This window comes from Camelus ferus, chromosome 8, assembly GCF_009834535.1.
Source record: "Camelus ferus isolate YT-003-E chromosome 8, BCGSAC_Cfer_1.0, whole genome shotgun sequence".
NCBI lineage: Eukaryota > Metazoa > Chordata > Mammalia > Artiodactyla > Camelidae > Camelus > Camelus ferus.
This window is the reverse complement of record NC_045703.1, coordinates 5,676,086-5,690,637: the sequence shown is the minus strand read 5'-3', so window position 1 is coordinate 5,690,637 and position 14,552 is coordinate 5,676,086. Positions and strand designations below refer to the sequence as shown.

General features: G+C 35.8%; 1 long non-coding RNA gene across 1 annotated transcript in view; it reads right to left on the bottom strand.

The window, feature by feature from the left end:
- Positions 1 to 14,552, bottom strand: part of LOC116665251 — a 175,202-nt gene that overhangs the window by 143,706 nt on the left and 16,944 nt on the right. The gene's annotated exons all lie outside the window — the stretch shown is intronic.

Here is a 14,552-nt window from a genome sequence, read left to right as displayed (position 1 = left end):
CTATGCATTGTGGATGGTTTAGCAGTATCCCTGGCCTCTACTCAACAGTATGTCAGTAGCAACCCCCACCTACCCAGTTGTGACAACCAAAAAAATGCCTCCAGACACTGCTAAACATTCCCTGGGATAGAAGGAAAAGTTGCCACTGGTTGAGAGCAACTGACCTACAGGAGCTGATGAAAGCATCAAATATGGGCAGGGACTGGTGGATGGTGACTGAGGGAGACCGGAGTCAAGCTGTGAAGTGTCTTATATACCATGCTAAAATTCTGTTGAATGATTTGGGACAGTTTACAGGTAATCCTAAATTTGTATTTCTATTAATTTGTAGTGTTTCTCCAAATAAAGCCCTGCTTAAAAAGATATTACAAGCAGTTTAATACCAGGTATATTAGAGATATTCATTGATTTCCAAGTGTGTCCTGGGAAAGGTTACTTTTGGCTTCCACTGAGTATTGGGCTATACAGTTTCTCCTCCAAATCCTGTTTAATCCTAACTTTCAGAAATTTCTTAGGTGTCACCACAGACAATATTCCATCTGTTGCCTCCAGCAAAAATGGGGCAAAAAAGAGCACAAAATTAAGTTGAGCCAAGCAAGAATGGAACTCAATAATTTTTTAAAAATAAATCATTGAATGGATGAATGCACAGGCCTATTACATAATTAAGTGAGGAAAGGGGAGAAATTAAGGAAAAGAGGGAAAAGAAAGAATTGTTGGGGGGTAGGGGGTAATCTTTAAAGCAATAAAAACATGTCTTCTTATATAGCTAGGATGTTGGCTCTAAACAGCACTAAGCAATGATGTCTATTTTGGAAAAGATACGCATTTTCCTGAGGGGACTACTGAAGGTATTAACACTCCCTAGGACATAAAAGGTTCTGATATATTGCTGAAAAGTCAGTCTCACTGTTTTATAGCTAAACCTTGTATTCGTCCCTTAAAAATGACTAACAACAAAAAAGGCATTGCTAAATTGAGAACTGCTAACCATGATTTTAGGGCAAAGGGTAACTTGTGCCCAAGTTTAAAAGACCTAAAATCATATACTCATGATCTCACTAAATATTTTCAGTTTAGCTGTCTTTCAGTAATATATTTTTTTTACTTAGTTTTTTTTTTCTTTCTTTCTTTCTTGTTTTTTTTGGGGGGGGGAGGTAATTAGGTTTATGTATTTATTTTTATATTTTTACTATTATTATTTTTAATGGAGGTACTGGAGATTGAAACCAGGACCTCACGTATGCTAAGCATCCTACCACTGAGCTATACCCTCCCCCTTGGCTGTCAATCAAGTCAGAGCTTTGAGAGTTGGACACTGTGATGCAACCGCCAGGTAAAGATCAAAGGATGTGGAATATAGTGCAAACAAGTTTCCTGCATTTTAAAGGCAGGATTGCCAAGCACAGTAAGATGTAAGGGGAAGGCACTGGTGCTACAGAGACACAGCTCAAGAGAGACTTTGGTTTTGAAAGTAGGGGTTAAACAATTTGATGTTGAATGCCTCTGCTCACCTAAGGAAATTTTGTAAGAGAAAAGAGGACAACAAGAAGAGACATCTCTGGATACATTTTCCTGAAAAGTTATCTGGTGGCCTTAAGTAACCCAGGGTGCCTCCTTGCAAGAGGCCTTCTGGAATCCTTTGACTCTGGTGAAAGGATGTAGCACTTCCTGTTTTCTCAGAGAGGTAACTAAAGAAATTATGAAGTTAAGAACTGCATACAGCGCAATGTTATGTTAAGCAGAGTTTCACACTGCTTCTGTCTAGTTACTGTGCTTCGTGACTACTCTTTTCTCAATTTTTTTTTATTGTGGTAAAATACACAGAATATTTACCATCTTAACCATTATTAAATGCACATTTTGGTGATACTAAGTACAGTCATAATGGTGTAAAACCATCACTACTGTCCATCTCTAGACTCATCTTGTAAAACTGAAACTATACCCATTAAACAGTAACTCCTCACTCCTCCCTTGCCCCCACCCCCAGGAACCACCAATCTACTTCTTACCTCTATGACTTTGACTAATCTAAGCACCTCATACAAGTGGAATCATACAGTATTTGTCTTTATGAGACTGGATTATTTCCCTGAGCATAATGTCTTCAAGGTTTATCCACATTGTAATTTATGTCCGAATGTCCTTCCTTTTTAATGCTGAATAGTATTCAATTATACATACGCACCACACTTTTTCCAGCATCATTTGTTGAAATTACTATCCTTTCCCCATTGAATAGTCTGTGCCTGTTTGTCAAAAATCATTCAGCCATATATGTGAGGATTTATTTCCAGCTTTGCTACCCGATCTCATTTACCTCATGAATGGAATAGGAACTCTTACAATAAAAATGTTATTATATTTGAAAATTTTTATTTTTTTAAATAAAAGTAAATGCTCATGTCAAAAACTTAAGACAATATAGAAAGTTATTTTTTAAAAAAACCTCATATTTCCACCATTCAAAGAATCGCTACTAATATTTTAATATATAAAAAATTTCAAATGTAAGATTTTTTGCATACACATTGCATGTTATTTCTTACAAAAACTGTATCATACAAATGTTTACAACCCTATATCTATCACTTCTATACTGTGTATATTTCCATATTAATCAATTTTATAGCTGAACTATAATCTATTTAAATTTTCCTTGTTGATGTCTACTTTATCTTTCTTTGCCTTATATTATAAACAATGCATGGAATCATATACATATAACCACAACTTTGCATTTGTGTACAATCATTCCCTTCCATGAAAGTGATCTGTCTATCAAAATTTCTGGTAGAAAGGTTTACTACAACTTAGCCCACATAAGGATAGCTTCTTTTCATAGAAAACAAACTTATGGTTACCAAAGGGGAAAGGGGGAGGGAGGCATAAAGTAGGAGATTGGGATTAACATATACACACTACTATATATAAAACAGGTAAACAAGGTTCTTCTGTATAGTATAGGGAACTATATTCAATATCTTGCAATAACCTATAATGGAAAAAGAATCTGAAAAAGAATATATGTATTCTGAAAAGGATATATATATACATACATACACATACACATAACTCAATCAGTTTGCTATGCACCTGAATCTAACACATTATCAACTACATTTCAATTTTAAAATAATTAATCAAAATTAAAAAAATAATAGCTTCTTTTTATCCTTTTTTCTCAGGAGCTCCAGTTAAATTTGAATTTTATTTGTCAGTACAATGTGTTTATTTCTTTCTTTGGTTTTCTGACGTAAATATCCCAAATAAAAATTCTTACTCAAAGTGGCTGGAATGGAGTTTACTTCCATGGACTCCATTTTTAAGATATTGTGTTTCACACCTCTTGTAGGCTATTTGAGTTTCCCTTTCCAGCTGTAAAATAATCATAATTATAGGACAATAATTCATTTCAGAATACAGATCCATATAAATAAGAGATAACTGGTGGCCTGAAAATATTTCAGCATGGTAAATAGGTAAATATATAGGTAAAAAGATAGCTCTTCTGAGTAAGCAGTGAGAAATATAGATGGAGATTAAAAGTATAGGAATATGTCCATTACCATATATTGTGAGCTTTGTACTTTTGAGCAGATACAGCATGGATTAGATAAACTCTTAGGTCCTTTCTGACTAACATTCTATTATTCTATGATCAATATGCTTGTCTTTCAATGTTTTAAAAACACATATCCTGGGATATGCTTGTCTAGTTATGTTAGAGATAGTCAGATCTTGATATATTTATCTGTACACAGGCATTAATGCTTCATTTATCAGGGATGACAGGAAATAAAAGTTTGTGAACTAAATCATTAAGCAACATTTTCAGGTCAGTACTTTCAATCCCTTTATGCATAAATATGTTTTTGAGTTTTGTTACAAATTTTCTGTTGAAAAGTTGCCACTGTGTATTACCATATACTGATAAAGAAGAAGAAAAAGAACTTAATTTTATTAGGAGCAACTACTGAATGGTGTCCACATATGACAAATTCAGTAGTTCTTAGGGTTTGTAGAGCTCTTTGCCTCTTTACTATCTGATCCCAAATTAATGTGATAAGATCTATTAACTAAATTACATGTTCTGTTAAATCTGTTTAGAACTTGTCTGATTTTCCAAAATATATTTTGTCTACTTCCTCTCTTCCTTTATTGATTCCTGTCACTTTTCCCTGCTGTTACTGTTTTTTGCTGGTAAATCCACTTTTCTAGTTTATGTAAAATAACCTGGGTAATGACACTAAGGTCCTCTTAAAATATCTGCACTTAGTGATATTTATTTACTGCTCAGGAATTGATTTCACTTGTCCCTTGCTTCATTCTACATTCTAAATTTTGATGTTACCAGTGAAAACAGGGGAGATTTTAAAAGTTTTAAATTTCCTTTGAAATATGTGTATTACAGTATCTAACATTTGCAATTATTAATCACCTTATAATTCTAAACGCAAAATCGTGTTATAGACACAATTATAAGGAATTTTACTACAAATTATGAAGGAGGTAGGAGAGAAAGGAGACAATTACTAGATCCCCTGCCACCTTACCAGAATGAGAACACACTCTAGCAAGTTTCCCTCTCTCTCATTTTTCCATGTTAAAAAATTTTTTGAATCTCACTATACCCATCACTACTCTCCCTAAAGTCTAAGAAATCTTAGTTTCTCTTTGGAAGCAAAATGCCTCAAAACTTGTCTATACTCTTTGATCCCATTCTTTTTTTCCATTCTTCTTTCTTCTGTCTGACTTTTACCTATTACCCTTCCACTAAAACTAGTCCTTGTAAAGTTGGCCAATGATTTCCCAGGTGCTAACTCCTATATTGAGTCCCGGTCTTCATCTTACAGCATACATCAGCATCTGACAAATTTAATGCCTCTCTCCTTCTTTATATACTTAGATTCAAAAACATTTCCCTCTTGTTCTTTGAAAAGATAAACAAAATTGATCAACCTTTAGCCAGACGAATCAAGAAAAAAAGGGAGAGGGCCCAAATCAATAAAATCAGAAATGAAAAAGGAGAGGTTACAAGTGACACCACAGAAATGCAAAGGATCATAAGAGACTATTATGAGCAAATATATGTCAATAAAATGGACAACCTAGAAGAAATGGACATACTTTTAGAAAGGTACAATCTCCTAAGGCTGAACCAGGAAGAAACAGCAAGTAAGAATAGAACAATCACCAGTACTGAAACTGAATCAGGAATTTAAAAAACTCCTAACAAAGAAAAGTCCAGGACCAGATGGACCAGAAGGCTTCACATTTGAATTCTAGCAAACATCTAGAAAAGATTTAATACCTATTCTTTGGAACTATTTCAAAAAATTGCAGAGCAAGGAACACTTCTGAACTCATTCTATGAGGGCACCATATCCCTGATACCAAAACCAGACAAAGGTATTACGAGTAAGGAAAATTATAGGCCAATATCACTTATGAACACAGATGCAAAAATCCTCAACAAAACAGTAGCAAAAGAACTCCAACAGTACATTAAAAGAATCATACACCACAATCAAGTGGGATTTATTCCAGGGATGTAAGGATTTCTCAATGTCTGCAAATCATTCAAGGTGATACACCACATTAACAAACTGAAGAATAAAAACCATATGATCATCTCAATAGATGGAGAAAAAGCTTTTGATAAAATTCAACATTCATTCATGGTAAAAACTTGCTAGAAAGTGAGCATAGAGGGAACATACTTCAACATAATAAGGGCCATGACAAACCCACAGCTAACATCATCTTCAATGGTGAAAAGCTGAAAGCACTCCCTCTAAGATCAGGAACAAGACAAGGAAGTCCATTCTCACCACTTTTATTCAACATAGTTTTAGAAGTCAGCTACAAAAATCAGAGAAGGAAAACAAATAAAAGGAATCCAATTTGGAAGGGAAGAAGTAAAACTGTCCCTGTTTGCAGATGACATGATATACATAGTATCTTAAAGATGCTACCAGAAAACCACCAGAGTTCATCACTGAATTCAGTAAGGTTGTAGGATATGAAGTCAATATACAGAAATGTCTTACATTCCTATACACTAACAATAAACTATCAGAAAGAGGAATTAAGGGTCAATCCCATTTACCACTGTATCAAAAAGAATAAAATACCTAGGAATAAATCTACCTAAGGAGGCAAAAGACCTGTACTCTGAAAACTGTGAGACACTGATGAAATAAACTGCAGATGACACAGATGAAAATATATACCATGCTCTTGGATTGGAAGTATCAATATTGTTAAAATGACCATAATACTGAAGGCAATCCATAGGTTCAATGCAATCCCTATCAAAATATCAATGGCATTTTCCAGAGAACTAGAAAAAATAATGTTAATATTTGTAGGAGAACACAAAAAAACCCTGAGTAGCCATAACAATCTTGAGAAAGAAGAATGGAGCTGGAGGAATCATGCTGCTTGATTCAGACTACATTACAAAGCTACTGTAATAAAAAAAATATGGTACTGGCACAGAAACAGACATACAGATCAGTGGAACAAGATAGAGAACCCAGAAAAAGACCCATGCACTTATGGTCAAGTAATCTATCAACAAAGGAGGCAAGAATATACAATGGAAAAAAGATAGCCTCTTCAATAAGTGGTGCTAGGAAAACTGGACAGCTAGATGTAAAACAGTAAAATTAGAACATTCTCTAACACCATATACAAAAGTAAACTCAAAATAGGTTAAAGACCTAAATGTAGGACCAGATACTATAAAACTCCTAGAGGAAAACATAGGAAGAACACTCTTTGACATAAATCACAGCAATATTTTCTTTGGATCCATCTCCTTGAGTAATAGAAACAAAAGCAAAAATTTTAAAATGGGACCTAATGAAACTTACAAGCTTTTGCACAGCAAAGGAAACCATAAATAAAACAAAAAGACAATCTATGGAATGGGAGAAAATTTTTGCAAATGAAACCAACAAAGGCTTGATCTCCAGAATATATAAGCAGCTCATATGACTTAATAAGAAACAACCAAACAACCCAATCCAAAAATGGGCAAAAGACCTAAACAAGCAATTCTCCAAGGAAGACATACAAATGATCAATAGGCACATGAAAAAATGCTCAACATCAATAATTATCAAGAGATATGCAAATCAAAACTACAGTGAGGTTATCACCTCACACCAGTCAGAATGGCCATCATTTAAAAATCCACAAATGACAAATGCTGGAGAGGCTGTGGAGAAAGGGGAACCCTCCTACACTGCTGGTGGGAATGCAGTTTGGTGCAGCCACTGTGGAAAACAGTATGGAGAGTCCTCAAAAGACTGGGAATAGACTTACCATATGACCCAGGAATCCCGCTCCTGGGCATATATCCAGAAGGAACCCTACTTCAAGATGACACCTGCACCCCAATATTCATAGCAGCACTATTTACAATAGCCAAGACATGGAAACAGCCTAAATGTCCATCAACGGATGACTGGATAAAGAAGAGGTGGTATATTTATACAATGGAATACTATTCAGCCATAAAAACTGACAATATAACGTCATTTGCAGCAACATGGATGTTCCTGGAGAATGTCATTCTAAGTGAAGTAAGCCAGAAAAAGAAAGAAAAATACCATATGAGATCACTCATATGTGGAATCTAAAAAAAAAAAAACAAAAACCACACAAACAAAGCATAAATACAAAACAGAAATAGACTCATAGACATAGAATACAAACTTGTGGTTGCCAAGGGGGTGGCGGGTGGGAAGGGATAGACTGGGGTTTCAAAATTGCAGAATAGATAAACAAGATTATACCGTATAGCACAGAGAAATATATACAAGATCTTACGGTAGCTCATGGAGAAAAAAATGTGACAATGAATATATTCATGTATTAACTGAAAAATTGTGCTCTACGCTGGAATTTGATACAACACTGTAAAATGATTATAATTCAATAAAAAATGTTTAAAAAAAAGCTTTTGCACAGCAAAAGAAACCATAGATGAAATGAAAAGACAACCTACAAAATGTGAGAGAATATTTGTCATTGATGCAAATAAGGGATTGATTTCCAAACATACAAACTGCTCATATAGTTCATAATCAAGAAAACAACCCAATCAAAAAATGGGCAAAAGGCCTAAATAGGCATTTATCCAAAGATATACAGATGGCCAACAGGCACATGAAAAGATTCTCAACATCAATCTCTAATAATTTAGAGAAATGCGAATGAAAACTACAATGAGGTATCACCTCACACAGATCAGAATGGCCATCATCAAAAAGTCTGCAAATAATAAATGCTGGAGAGGGTGTGGAGAAAAGGGAGCCCTCCTAAACTGGTGGTGGGAATGTAAATTGGTACAACTACTATAGAGGACAGTATGGAGTTTCCTTAAAAATTTAGAAAAAGAGTCACCGTCTGACTCAGTAATCTCACTCCTGGGCATATATTCAGAAAAAAGGAAAACTCTAACTCAAAAAGATATATGCACTCCAATTTTCACAGCAGTACTCTTTACAATAGCTGACACATGGAAGGAATCTAAATGCCTAGGAACAGATGAATAGATAAAGAAGATGTGTACAGACACACACACACACACACACACACACACACACACACACACACACACACACACAATGGAATAGTACTCAGTCATAAAAAAGAATAAAACAATGTCATTTGCAACAACATAGATGGACCTAGAAAATCATACTAAGTGAAGAAAGTCAGACAGGGAAAGACAAATATCATATCACTTATATGTGGAATCCAAAAAAATGATACAAATGAACTTATTTACAAAACTGAAACAGACTCTCAGACAGAAAACAAACTTATGGTTACCAAAAGAGAAGTAGGGGAATAAAGTTGAGATTTGGAATTAACAGATATGGACTACTGTATATAAAATAGATAAACAATAAGGACATACTGTATAGCACAGGGAACTATATTCAATATCCTGCAATAACCTATAACGGAAAAGAATCTGAAAAAGAATATATATATATATATATAAAACTGAATCACTTTGCTAATGCAACATTGTAAATCAACTATACTTCAATTTTAAAAATTTCCCTTTTTGTTTCTTGCCAGTCTCTTTGCTTAACCTATTTCATTACCACAAACCTTAGTTTTAGAATGCTGCAGGACCCAGCATTTGGTCTTCTCTTCTACATCTGCACTCATTCCGTTAGCTTTGCCATTTATTTTCTTGGCCTTAAATACTATTTCTATGAAGATGAATCCCAAATTTACATGTCTAGTCCAGCTATGTCTCCAAATTCCAGAATCATATATCCAACTGTCTACTCAATGTATCCTCTTAAAAGTCTAATTGACGTGTCAAACCTCATACATACAAAACTGAACTTCTTCTGCTTGTCCCCTCAAAACCTGCTTGCTCCAGCCTCCTTATCTGAGTTTATGGCAATGCCAGCCATTAAGCTGCACAGGCCAGAAGCCTTAGAATCATCACTGGCTCCCATACTCCTCAGCAAATCTATCATAGAAATATCTTTGTTTTTGTTGTTAGTTTACTTTCAAAATATAGCCAGACAATAAAAGGAAAAAAGTCAAAGGCCAGAACGAGTTTCAGGAATGATAAAGGTGTAAAGCCTTAGGAAGATTAGGAAGACTGGTCAATAAAAAAGAGAAAATCCAAATTACCAACATTAGAAATGAACTGGCATGCATTTACTGCAAACATTAAAACAAGAAAGATATTAGGCATGATTCTATGCCAAAATACTAGACAATTAAATAAAATGGACGAATTATTTTTTAAAAATCTTAGTAAAACTAACAAGAAAAAACTAAAAATCAAGGTATCAACAGGCTATGTTTCTTTCTGGAAGTTCTAAAGGAGGATCCATTTTCTTGCTCATTTGGGATGTTGGCAAAATTCATTTGCTTCTAGTTGTAGGATCAAGGTCCCCGTTAACTTGCTGGCTGTCAGCTGATAGCCATGCTCAGCTTCTTAAGGCTGACATATTCCTTGGTTCATGGTCCCTTCTTCTATCTTCAAAGCCAATGACAGGTGGGTCAAGTCCTTCTCATGTCACATCTCTCTGACCCTCTTTTCTGCCTTCCTCTTCCTCCTTGAAGGGCTCATGATTAGATTGGCTCCCCCTGGATAATCCAGTCTAATCTCTCCATTTCAAGGTCCTTAACCTTAGATATGTCTGCAAATTCCTTTTTGTCATGAGAGGTAACATTCACCAGCTGCCAGGGATTTGAATATCAACATTAACCTGCCTACCACAGATTCACATATAGAATATAAAAATAACTTCTATCAATCAATATGGAAAAAAAAAGACGAACCAATATGAAAAATGGACAAAAAGACTTGAACAGATACTTTACAAAAGAAACACATCAAAACAGCTATTCAACTTATGAAAGGTCTACAGATTCCTAGCCAACAAGGGAGTAACAATTAAGATCACAATGCAATTCCACTCCATGTGCACCGAAATGACTAATATGTGAAATAAAGACAGTTCCAGATTTGGCGAGGATATGGAATAATTGGAGTTTAAATCTTGCTGATAGACATGCAAATTGGTATAATCACTTTGGCAAAGTCTTTGGCAGTCTCCACTAAATTTGAATGGCAGTCTCCACTAAATTTGAATATCAGCACACTCTGTGACCCAGTAATTCCACTCCTACGTGTATGTTAAGTAAAAAGTGCCTGTATAAGTGCATCGGATGACATACAAAAATGTTCATAAGGTGCACTATTTATAGCAGTCAAAAAGTGGCAGCAAATCAAAGGTTTATCAAGAGGAAAATGGATAAATAAAGTGTGGCATCATCATATAATAGAACACTAGCCAGTAATAAGAATGTAGGAACAGCAAATAAATTTCACAAATGTTAAATAAAATATACGAGTTACAAAGAATATATAATTTTTTACCATAAAGTTAATCTTTGGTATTAGAAGTCAGGATAGAGATTTTCCTTGGTGGGAAGCAGTAAGTCAGAGGTGGAAAAAGAGAAAGATTATGGGTACTAGTAATAGTGAATGTATTGACCTGAATGATGATAACATCAGGGAGTGTACTTTGTAAAATTTCATTGATTTCTGCCCTCATGGTTTGCACATTTTCTGTATGTTATACATTAAAAAAAAAGATCATGTCTTTGCTCAAAATTCTGCAATGGTTCTCCATTTTTTCCTAGTAAAACCCAAAGTCCCTTTAATAGAGTCATGCCCTACAACACCTTTCTGATCTCATCTCTTACTGCTCCCTCCTCACTCGGTCCAGCCATGGTCCTGGCCTCTTTGCTGTTTCTGATGTCAGTTCCTCTCCCACCTGAGACCTTTGGTTACATCGTTTTGGTCTTCCTGGAATGCCCTGCCCATATATTTATCTCCTTATCTTGCTAATGTTCTTTGAATCTTTTCTCAAACTTCACTCTCTCAAGGCCCATCCTGACTACTCCCACCCTGAACACAAGCACAAACCCTGGCTGTCCTAATGCTCCTTACACTACTCTACTTTTTTCTATAGCATTATCTTCTAATATGTCATTTTTTTAACATTTTTTATTGTTATAATCATTTTACAATGTGTCAAATTTGAGTGTAGAGCACAATTTTTCAGTTACACATGAACATACATATATTCATTGTCACATTTTTTTCTCTGTGAGCTACCATAAGATCTTGTATACATTTCCCTGTGCTATATACAGTATAATCTTGTTTATCTATTCTACTTTTTGAAATCCCAGTCTGTCCCTTCCCACCTGCCACCCCCTTGGCAACCACAAGTTTGTATTCTATGTCTGTGAGTCCGTTTCTGTTTAGTATTTATGTTTTGTTTTTTCTTCTTTAGATTCCACATATGAGCCATCTCATATGGTATTTTTCTTTCTCTTTCTGGCTTACTTCACTTAGAATGACATTTTCCAGGAACATCCATGTTGCTGCAAATAACGTTATGTTGTCGGTTTTTATGGCTGAATAGTATTCCATTGTATAAATATACCATATCTTCTTTATGCAGTCTTATGTTGATGGGCATTTAGGCTGTTTCCATGTCTTGGCTATTGTAAATAGTGCTGCTATGAACACTGGGGTGCAGGTGTCATCCTGAAGTAGGGTTCCTTCTGGATATATGCCCAGGAGCAGGATTCCTGGGTCATATGGTACATCATATATTTTAGTTGTTAAATCTTTTGTTTCATGTCTGTCTGCTCACTGTAAGCTATCGTTTCCATGAAAGCAGAGATCTTATATCCGAAGGACCTTGTGCCTCATATGAGTTGAATGAACCAAGTGAATGAATTAATCAAATCAACTGTTCAGTCTGAGATGTGTTTCTCTGATTAAAGCTTGGTAGAGCTCTCAGATAAATAATAGGGTTTACCCCCAAACACTGTCTCCATCTAGCTATCTACCAAAGGAAACATCCTAGAAATCCTAACTGGGTAGTTTCCATCACTTAATAGCAAGCAACTTGCCCAACATTTAACCATAATACTCATAAGACAAGAATAGCTTAGTCTTCCTCATTGCACAAAAATTCACATAGCAGGGCTGACAATTATCTTCAGAAGAGCCTGCCTTCAAAGTTAGCCCTTGGCTAACATCTGGGAACTGGGATTTGGGGAGTGTTCCCCCTGTTCCCTGTTAACAGTGGTTTATGAGTCTAGACTGTGTGAACAATGTGGGTTATGCTAAATGCTTGCTTTCCTTCCAGAAATCTAAAATTTGGGTACATGCTAGGCAGAGGGTGCCTATGAATAATCCCTAGTAAAAATCTTTGGGCTTAAGTCTCTAATGAGCCTTCCTGATAGACAGCACTTTACGTGTGTTGTTACAGTCTGATGCTGGAAGAATTAAGCATGTTTTGTGTGACTCCATGGGGAGAGAACTCTTCAAAGCTTATACCTAGTTTCCTCCACCCTTTGTCCCATGTGCCTTTTCCTCTGCTACTTTTTCCTTATATCGTTTTGCTGTAATAAACCTAATCCCTGTATATGACTATACGCTGAGTCCTCTGAGTCTGTTTTAGTGTATCACAAAACCTGAGGGGGTGTGAGGGGACCCTTGACACACTCATCACATACCAACAGGGTACTAGAAAATTGATAGGACACTTTTCATTTTACACAGTGGCTCAGAAAACAAATGGAAAAGAACACAGATACTGTGATACACAGACTTAGTCATTCTGGAGATGCTGTAGTAACTAGGACAGAACTTGGCTACTGAGAATATAAAGAACATACACTTAGTGTGAATGTCCTAGTCCCAAATACTTCTGAAAATGAAAAAGAAATGATCTTCACGCAGACAAATGGGTCTATCTGAGCTGCTTCTGATCATCTGTTCCAGGAACCCAAAGAGACCAGGGATGCACCATGCATCTCCAAGAGGGTCTGGAAGGATCTGAGGCAACATGAGATACCACCATTCAGACCACAAAAGACAGCAGCTGTCCAGGGATGGCTGACTGTGACCAGGTAAAAACTGAAGTCTGGGGCTGCTAGGACCTTGAATTTTCAAGTCAGAAAGTCACATTTTTAAGTAAAGTCTTCCGATGATTAATCCTTGGTAACGATCTAAAACAATTCTTTTAAATGGCCAAACAAAATGTCCCATACGTGGCCCATCAGTTCAGAATCTTTCCCATCTGATATACAAAAAATTTCTGAATCTGTGTATTTAATTTATATCCTAAGCCTTCAAAAAAAAAAAAGAGAATCAAAGCAAATTTCAATATAAAAGTACTGCAAAGAGCTGGGATCATTAGACAAAATAATGTTAGTTTTTCTTTAGCAGTGATGTGCTTTCAGGTAATTTTATGAACAGCAAATAGCATCAAAACTGGTAACATCATTACAGTAGTCTGAATACATTAACAGGACCACAGTGTTTGTTACTTCACCCTCTAAAATGCAACCTTTACTTTCACACAGCTACAAGTGATAAAGTCTATATTTTTTTTAATCCAAGAAACAAATATACCAGTGGCCAGGCCCTCAGCAGAGGAGCTATTTTGTCCTCAATAATCTAACCCACCCTCATTCCCAGAAGGAACAGTTCCAAAATTACCATTTAGCTCAAGATCTGGCCTCACCAGGACAGTGAAAAAGTATGCAACCATTTTGAGGTCCTCAGGTGTTCACACTGTAGATTTAAGACGACCACTTTGCCCCCTTCTCTTACCATTTGCCTTTTCTCTGAGTTATTGATTTGCTCTCCGGATCAATCCAAGAGAAGTATGGCTTTGTAGAAATGTTTATTATCTTTTCAGTGGGCTCTTAGTGGAAGTTTGAATTCTCTCAACTGGACTTCTGGTCAAAGCATGATCTCAACAATCTTACCCATTTTGAACGTGATGTGATTCTAAGTGGATCATTTACTTGCTTGTCCAGAAAAATCCGAGTAGGAGGCAGAAAAGCAACTTAATCAGAAACAAAAATGCTCATCTTATTATCCAGAATACACGTGTTGATGATGATTATTCTGGGCAGTTTATTTTGCTCTCCCTGTCAAGGTTGCAACTTAATGACAG